Below are 8147 nucleotides of genomic sequence, written 5' to 3'. Positions count from 1 at the left end.
CTTCTCAGAATACCCACAGCCTGTGACATGGAATCATGGTCTCTCACAGCCTGAAAAAGTGCCTTCCTCATGCTTTGCAAAAGATGAAATGACACAAAGTAATGGGTGTGGTTTTCAGATCACTATTTCTTTGTTCTAAGGGTACAAAGCATCAGTCAAGTACCTTACAGAAGTCCAAAGTATTTGACATCCAAAAATAGGAGTTAACTTACGTAGGTGTTTTGAATGCTAACCTAGTGAAGGTTTATATAACTCACTGTAATACATAAGCACTTGTGCATGGTGCTTCCCCATCTACATGTTCCTCTGTAACTGGTAACAACTGCATTTGCTGTATGAAAGGGTCATAGTTGATTTCCCAGAAGTTGAATTGTTCCTGTGATGTATCTTTTGTTTGGCTTCTCCTCTCAATCACTTATTTACTTATATGTCAATTCTCCTCTTCTGCTGTGTGGGAATGTTTGGTTACATGAGAAATGAACTACACTTTGAGTTTAACTGGCTTTCCAATATTTTTAGCATTTGTCAGGAAGAAAAACTGTGGGTGAGGAAACCTATACATTTCACAGATAAGTGAGAGACAATTTGTATGGAAAGGTAGTATCTTCTGTTAGATCACCTAGAGCTTCAGAGGAAAAAGGCATGTTTTTAATCTTTGAGCTTCCTCCTTCACATTTTGAGCTCAACCATCACAAGTAAAACACTGCTACTGTGTTGTGGGAGTTTTTGTCGGGTGGACAGTCATCAGGACAGACTTAGGAGCTCTTTATATTCTGGTCTTGAAGTTTGTAGTTTATTGTTAGGGCGTGGGTATAAGGGTCCTGCTAAGGGCTGCCCACCCTAAGAGCTTAGAGCAGGACAGAGAGAGAAGTATGAGAGGGAGAGAGTAAGAGAGGATAAGAGAGAATAGAGCATAGAGAGTAGAGAGGATAAGAGAGCGATTTTTCATTTACCATACAATAAGGTTTTTTTATGTTGAATATTTTAATTTTTGCTAACTAATTTACTACAAGATACTAATTTTATTAATATTTGCATGCAACTTATAAAAATTACTATATTACTGTGTTTTATAGCTTTTTAATTTATAAACTTTATTTTTAAACTTTTTTTGCTATACTTAAAACAAAATGTTTGCTAGTTTTTTAGTATTTGTAGCATTTAGCATTATTTAAACAAAAAAAAGCCTTAAACCTTTACATAGTTGCTTTTAGCCTTACAGTTAAAAACTGCTATTATTTTTATTTGACATAGTTTCAAAATTTTTTGCTAAGCACTTATATTTATAAAGTTTTTCTATTTCCTCATTCCCAACACTATCTTTTGTAAACTGTTGCAGTGGGTAGCATTTTAAGAGGGTCTTCCATTTCTCCTGTGCACCTGTATCTCAAAAAGCTGAATATCTACTCTTTAATATACATTATTTAAGATTAATTAAATCACATCAAATCAATCAAAGCAATTAAACAGTTGTAGGCTGGCCAAGTCCATTTCTGAGCCCTATCAGTAAAAATGCTGTCTCCATTAATACAAGGGCACTGGCCTGAATTGTTATCCTGAAGAAGATATGTCTGCCTTGAAGCTAAGGAAATGATATAATGTGACATGAATGATTTGGTATTAACATATTTTGTTTCTGTGTGCATGGGGAGAAATCACCACACTAGCACTATCATATTCACCAACAGCAAAGTAGGTAATCCTGAAGGTATGAAAAGGATCCCATGTGGCCTCCTATTTGGTCCCTTTTATATGAAGAAATATAATAAGCCTTTTCTTCTAAAATGTATTTGTTTAACTAATCATAACATAATAGAGCCAACTTAAAGCCTTGCTGATTTGCCTTCATGCTTCACTCATACTACAGCTCTTAATATTTCTACAGTTCTGTATCTAATTGGTTAAATATTCATAATGCTCAAATATAACTTAAGAAAGGGTTCATTTATTTACACTTCATGTGATACATATAGTCTGTTGTAGAAGTAATTCTCACCATGTTAAATGCTAGAGTAAAACAATGAGTTCTATTTATTTGGAATTCTTGCCCTCCACCCAGCAGAGTAACCTGTATTCCCCAGGACCTGTTTTGTGTCAAGGTGTTAGTTACTAGCATTTTTTATGTTTCAAATAGCCAGAAAAAGAACTGCAAGAAGACACCAGTGGTTATTTAAATCCCAGTTGTGTAGCAAATGGCAGAGGTGGGGCACACAAAGGCATGTCAGAGGATAAAATAACAAGATTGAGTGAGACACTGGAGAGACCAAATTAAATCCCATTGCAACCTTTCTACTTCTTCATAAAGCTGCTGTAATGGTGGTCGGTCATACATTTTAAACTAAAATTGCATCTGTGTGATTCACATCCCTGACACAGAAACTGGATTTTATTGTGTGTAAAACCATTGATCTGACTTAACATAACACTTGGTTATTGCTGAGAAGCTCCAATACATCTGGCCAATGTAGTTCTTAAAGGAGTCATAATTCAGTGAAAATTGCATTTCTTTGAGGAAAGTTAATTCCATGTGAAAATTTAACTGTTTGGCCTTATCAGTTAATAAGTGGTGTCCTGAAAGAGTTGCATGTATTACTTATCCTGTGTAAGCTCCAAAATTCTCAACAGTACGCTTAACAAGATTGCATGCTGGTAGAGTTCAGGCCTGGATCAGACACAAAATATGAGAACTCAGCTAGTGAAGTAATTAAAGAAGGTTCAGGAATTGGTGTACATTTTCAAATGAATGAAGATTTAACTTCAGAACAAAGGTAACTTTGCTCTTATTGCAACATCACCTGTACCACGTTGCAACATACTGCAAGTGAAAGTGCCTTGGAGTTGCCCAGGGTATAACAATGGAAAGTGTGGCTTATTATGCCAAAATTCTGTTTGCCTTCCCCTTCTTTCAAAGGATATATTTGCTACAGAGTAAAGCTGAGTGAAAAGTGGTAATAGCCTTTGATAATGTGTTCTTGGAAGGAAATTTCATTAAAGGAATTTCTTAAAATCTTTTCTGTAGTGTACAGAACTTTCCATATGGCTGCTTCAGAGTAGGAAATGAATAAATCAGTGTTTCTGGTCTTTTCCTAAATTAAATTCCATTGTACTTATTTAATAAGCATGGCTCAGACATATTGTCATATTTCTGATGGAAAACATGGTTCTGTTGATATTTCTCTGCCTGCCTCTTTTTCTGAAGTATTTTAGCAGTAAATGACTAATCTTCTATTTCCAAATCATCTTACTTGATGAGAAGAATCAATAGATGAGCAATCAGCAGGTTGGTTTGGTTTTGATTAGGGGATAGAGGGAAATGTGAAGAAAAAAACTCAGCTATTTTTCTCTCACTTCTTTTTCCCTGACCATCTGGGCTTAATGGAGAACAAGAATGTCTTCTGTATTTACAAGTTTAAACAATCTCTGCTGATGGGGGAGAAAGAAAAGAGTTTTTGGTATATTTGTTTGATGGAGATCAAGTAAGCGTCCTGCTTGAAGAACTTTTTAAAATATCCATAACTAGATAACTGGTTCAGCTGTTAAGCTGAACTATATATTCAGTTGGAATGGCTATGGGAAGGCTTAATTTCTTGTCTGGAATGTTGTTTAGTTAGTGCAGTCTGTCTTTTTTTTTTTTCTTTTTTTTTTTTTCTTTTGTATTCAGAGATGAGCATATTTTGGAATTTGCTTCCAATGCAGGTACTTATATTGATATTTTCTGCTATAAAATAGCTTCTGCTTAAGCTTAAAAGCCCTTTTGTGGAGAGAATGGAAATCAAGATATTTGAATTGTTAATACATAGTTGGTAGAATTGCTAAGCACCTCTGCATGGTTTTGAAAGTAAGCTGTCGAATACAAGATACACATAGCAGTAGAGAAGATCACACTGTGGAAGCATATTCACATGGGGATGGTGGTGTTAATTTAACACCTCTCTGTAGAATCATGTTGATGCCAATGTACTTAAAGCAGCTATTGAGAGCTAAGCATCTGCTAAATTATTTTGCTGTAGTATGACCTAAAGCCAGCTTTGGAAAGGAGATGGCAAATGGCAAAGCTATGCTGTCATACATAAACTGATGAAGCACGTGTTGCCTGCAACAGAACCCACAGTTGTCTGTCTCAGGCATAACCTCTCCCTCGCATGGGAGACATGGGCTTAAATTCCAGTAGGTAGAGGATGGAAATCAGCCTTGCTCCCTTTTCTGTCACAGATGGGGGAGGAGGTGGAATCAAATAATCAACACTTACTCCCTGTTTTGAAAGAAGAGGGGCGGCCCCACATTTGTGAACAGCCCACCTTGTCAGTGGTCTGATCCTCAAGCCCTGAGAGCAAGGACTGCATTGATGTTTGTGGAGCTGTGAAAGATTTAGAAAGAAAACAGGGGTACTAGGGAGCTGTATATCAAAGGCCTGTGTAGCTGCCTGTGTGCAGCTGGCACCTTTAATGTTAAAAATGGGCATCTTGGGCAGAACTGTTGCTAGACCTAGGTAGCAGCTGAGGTTTTCACTACCCCCAAGTGTGTGTGAAGTATGTTCACTCAAGTTAGATGTCATAGATATCTGTAACTTTGCATGCATTGCAACATTCTTGGGATTCAAATTATCCGTTCTTGCTTAAAGCAGGCTATGAAAATCAATCCACAGCAGTCTTCTTCATCAGTCTAAGAACATAAAAAAATCACAAGCCACAGAAACTGATTCCTTCCTCAGCTCTTCTCTTAACAAGGTGCTAACTTCAAAGGTTACTCTTGATCATTGAAATACCAACTGTATTAAACAGGCAGCCAGAATGCAAGCAGCTGGCTTCACTTCTAAGTGAGGATCTAATAGTTAAAAAAAAAAAAGCAACAGACCAAAACAAAATTCCAAACTAAATCCATCTGTCTGCTTCTACTCAATGAAAGTTAAATAGTAAGTGTGCCACTTTGAAGCCCAGATGAAAGTTTCACTGTTCAGAGCATGTGCAACCTGTACAAACACACATTTACAAAGGCAGATGTCTTCCTACAGGAGGTAAAAATAAATCTCGCTACGGGTTTCCTCTTCCTCTGTGTCTGTTTTAATTCTTCTGAATCACAAAATATGACGCAAAGTCACAGCAGCGTGCACAGATGGATGGTTAATATGCAGCTCTGGTTGTTCTGAGGAGGTTGCTGTTTGACTTGTGTCTTTTCAGCTGAGTCATGAAGCATAACTATGCAGTTGTACATTTCTTTGTCTCAGTGCTCCAGGCAAGGAGGCTGCTGAGAGCAGCTATCTCTGGCTGAGAGGAAACACAAAAGCAGGGATTTAGAGTAGGGAGCGGGGCAGTGCTGAGCTGGTGCATGCTTCTGCAACAATGGGGAGCCATGGCAGGCCCCTGCCCCAGCACGGCTTCTCCTAACAGCCAGCCTGGGGGCAGCTCATGTGGACAAGAAGGCACAGAGGATGATACAGATAAACCACTAAAGGAATTCAAAGTAATGGGATAAAAAGAATTTCTCCTAGAATGCTGATCCCTGAAAAATCTCAAGAACAGCAAGTCAGTTAGCATAGTCAGTAAAATATTTTGAGTCTGCATAGTGCCTTTACTGCATTTGATTTTGATCTGAGAGTTACTTGTAAATAAAGTACCAAGACTTCCCAAATGGGCTTCAGTCATGCCCCAAAGAATCCTCTGAGGCCCCTCCATTCTCACACAGAGTTTGTTTGAAGTTGCTGCCTTGAGCTGTAATTGTTTCCTGGAGCCTTTGCTTTAAATGAAAATGGCTTCACATTGAACCCTAACCCTTATTATCCTCAAAAGGGAAGAGGCCTAGTGGTAGTTGTGCCCTTGTATAAGTTTGAGTAGATCTACCTGACTCCTTCAGAGATAAAAATTACCTAAAATAGGTAATAGTAAAAAATATATTGGCTAGTAATTATAAGTAACTAGTCTTTACACCCAGTGTTTTCCACCTGAGTGACTTCAAACAGTTCTTGGTTATAGAGCCTTTGTTCATGGGATGGGACAGTGTAACACAGAACTACTTGGAAGAAATTGGGGGGGGTGGGGGGAGTTGTGGAGTTAGAGCCAGTACTGTGAGCACCTTGCTGCTCTTCAAAGCCTCTGTACCGGGTGAATGAGGGTCTGCAGCCCCTGAGCCTCTGAAAAGTCAGCAGTTGGCTTGTTTAGCACATTTTTGTGCTTTCAGCCCTGGATAGCTGAGATGCAAAAGTGAACAGATTTATCAAATTTCTCTAAATACACAGTTGGTTCCATTGTGGAATGTTTGCACATCTAGAAATAGGTAACACAGGAGAGGAATCAAATGCTAAACCTGGCTAATTTTTATGAGGGTACAAATGCGGTCTGAAAAATAGGAGGCTCTGGCACAGTAATAAGCAGCATCACTGGTAAGGTATTCCAGCCACAGGTAGTACCTCCTACAGCAAAAGCCTCTGGTCAGTGCAGTCTCCATTTCCTGCATAAGATCAGCCTCATGTTTTATTCATCAGCTAAGTTTAAAAAAAACCAGATTTTTAAGGATATCAGTATGATGCAAGTCTCAGTAAATAACAAACTAGCAACTATAATTCTATTCAAATCAGTGTCATTCTGCTTTGTGTTTCAGAAAAAAAAATACACAAACTTCTTTTGTACTGAACGTGACTCAATCGTCATTCTTCTTTATAACTGCTTACATAGTTAACATCCACACATTGCAGCTATTCATGTTTAAAACAACATTCAACAATGTATAAAATAGGAGAAAAGGCATGTATAAATACACAGGATTAAACTGTCCTTGCTTAACAAGGAGGAGAAAATTGAAAGCCAGAAGTTTATGTATTGTATACTACAAGTGGTATTACTCCACTGGTATTAATTTCCAGTGCAGGTGAGTTGTCTATGGAATTTTGTTAAGTTTATCACATCTAGAGCCAAATAATGAATTTATTTTCATTTATTTTGTCTTTATTTCTGACAACCAAGTCTTCTGTCATTTTATTCCACCAAGCTATGGAGGTGAAAACCTTAAAATCACTGCACTTATGGCTGGTTTTATGTTTACATCTGCATTTCACCTAACGTTCACTGCAAACAATGACTTCCTGCTAGGCAGGGCTGTGCTACCAGCTCTTGATTTTCTTGCTTTCTCTTGTCTGATTGATGAGGGCTCAGGATAGTGACTTTGTTGTGTGTTTTTGGTTTTTTTTTTTTTTGACTCTGCTGTTTAGTTCCATTTGCAACAAATGTATCATTACAGTAGAAACTATATATGCCTCAAATTAACAGAAAAATGTGATTATACTGATACATGTTTTACTTGTAGCTCTAGCTGCAGTAATATGAGACCTGCTTTATAATTCACCCACTGGGAATTTTGTGTCTATTTTGAAACCTTTGACATGCCTATTAGAAGGTAACAGAGAACTGTATACCAACACTCTCAAGCATGGTGATGACAGGTCATTTTTTTTAAACCTTGTGGATATTTCTGTACTGAGACTTTCCTAGCATGTTGTTGTAAGAATGACAGGATTATAAATCATGCTTAATCACCATGGCTTACCTTAATAACCATTGAAACCTGTTTCACTGCTGCCTGGATGGCAGCAGGAGCAATATTTGTTCTGTGAAGAGTCGCTGGCTACAGCCACCTCAAACCATCCTATACTTACACGAGTGTAAGATGAGGGTGGTATACTCTGTGTTGTGCAGAGAATCTCTGGTAATCTGCACAGCAAAAAACAGATTTGGGTTTTTGCACAGGTTGTGGTTTCTCTTTCATTTTTAATTAGTCTGCACTTTCTGTATTTAAAATGAGTACTCTGGTCATGTTCATAAATGGGTAACTTGATATGCCCCTATATCATAGGAGAGGCCCTCTGGTACATGTGATAGAGGTGTTGCCTGTGTTCCAGGCGTGATCTACATTCCTTTTCTTTAAGCTTCATCAGAGAGAAAGTACGTGAGACACTTCACTGCCACCATTCTGGGACACGCTGAAGATGCATTGGCAACAGTTTGGAAACTGCTGGTTTGGCTGAAATCATAATGTCAAAGCCGTGGCACAGATTATTGTCATAGTTTTTTTTCATACTGCTTTTTAAGGAAGCCCTGAGGCAGTTGGTGTTATAATCCAAAAAAGTCTCTGTTCTATCTCTTTTGCAGTAATTTCTC

This window comes from Oenanthe melanoleuca, chromosome 3 (assembly GCF_029582105.1).
Source record: "Oenanthe melanoleuca isolate GR-GAL-2019-014 chromosome 3, OMel1.0, whole genome shotgun sequence".
In the NCBI taxonomy this organism is placed as follows: Eukaryota; Metazoa; Chordata; class Aves; order Passeriformes; family Muscicapidae; genus Oenanthe; species Oenanthe melanoleuca.
Note: the sequence above shows the minus strand (reverse complement) of the source record.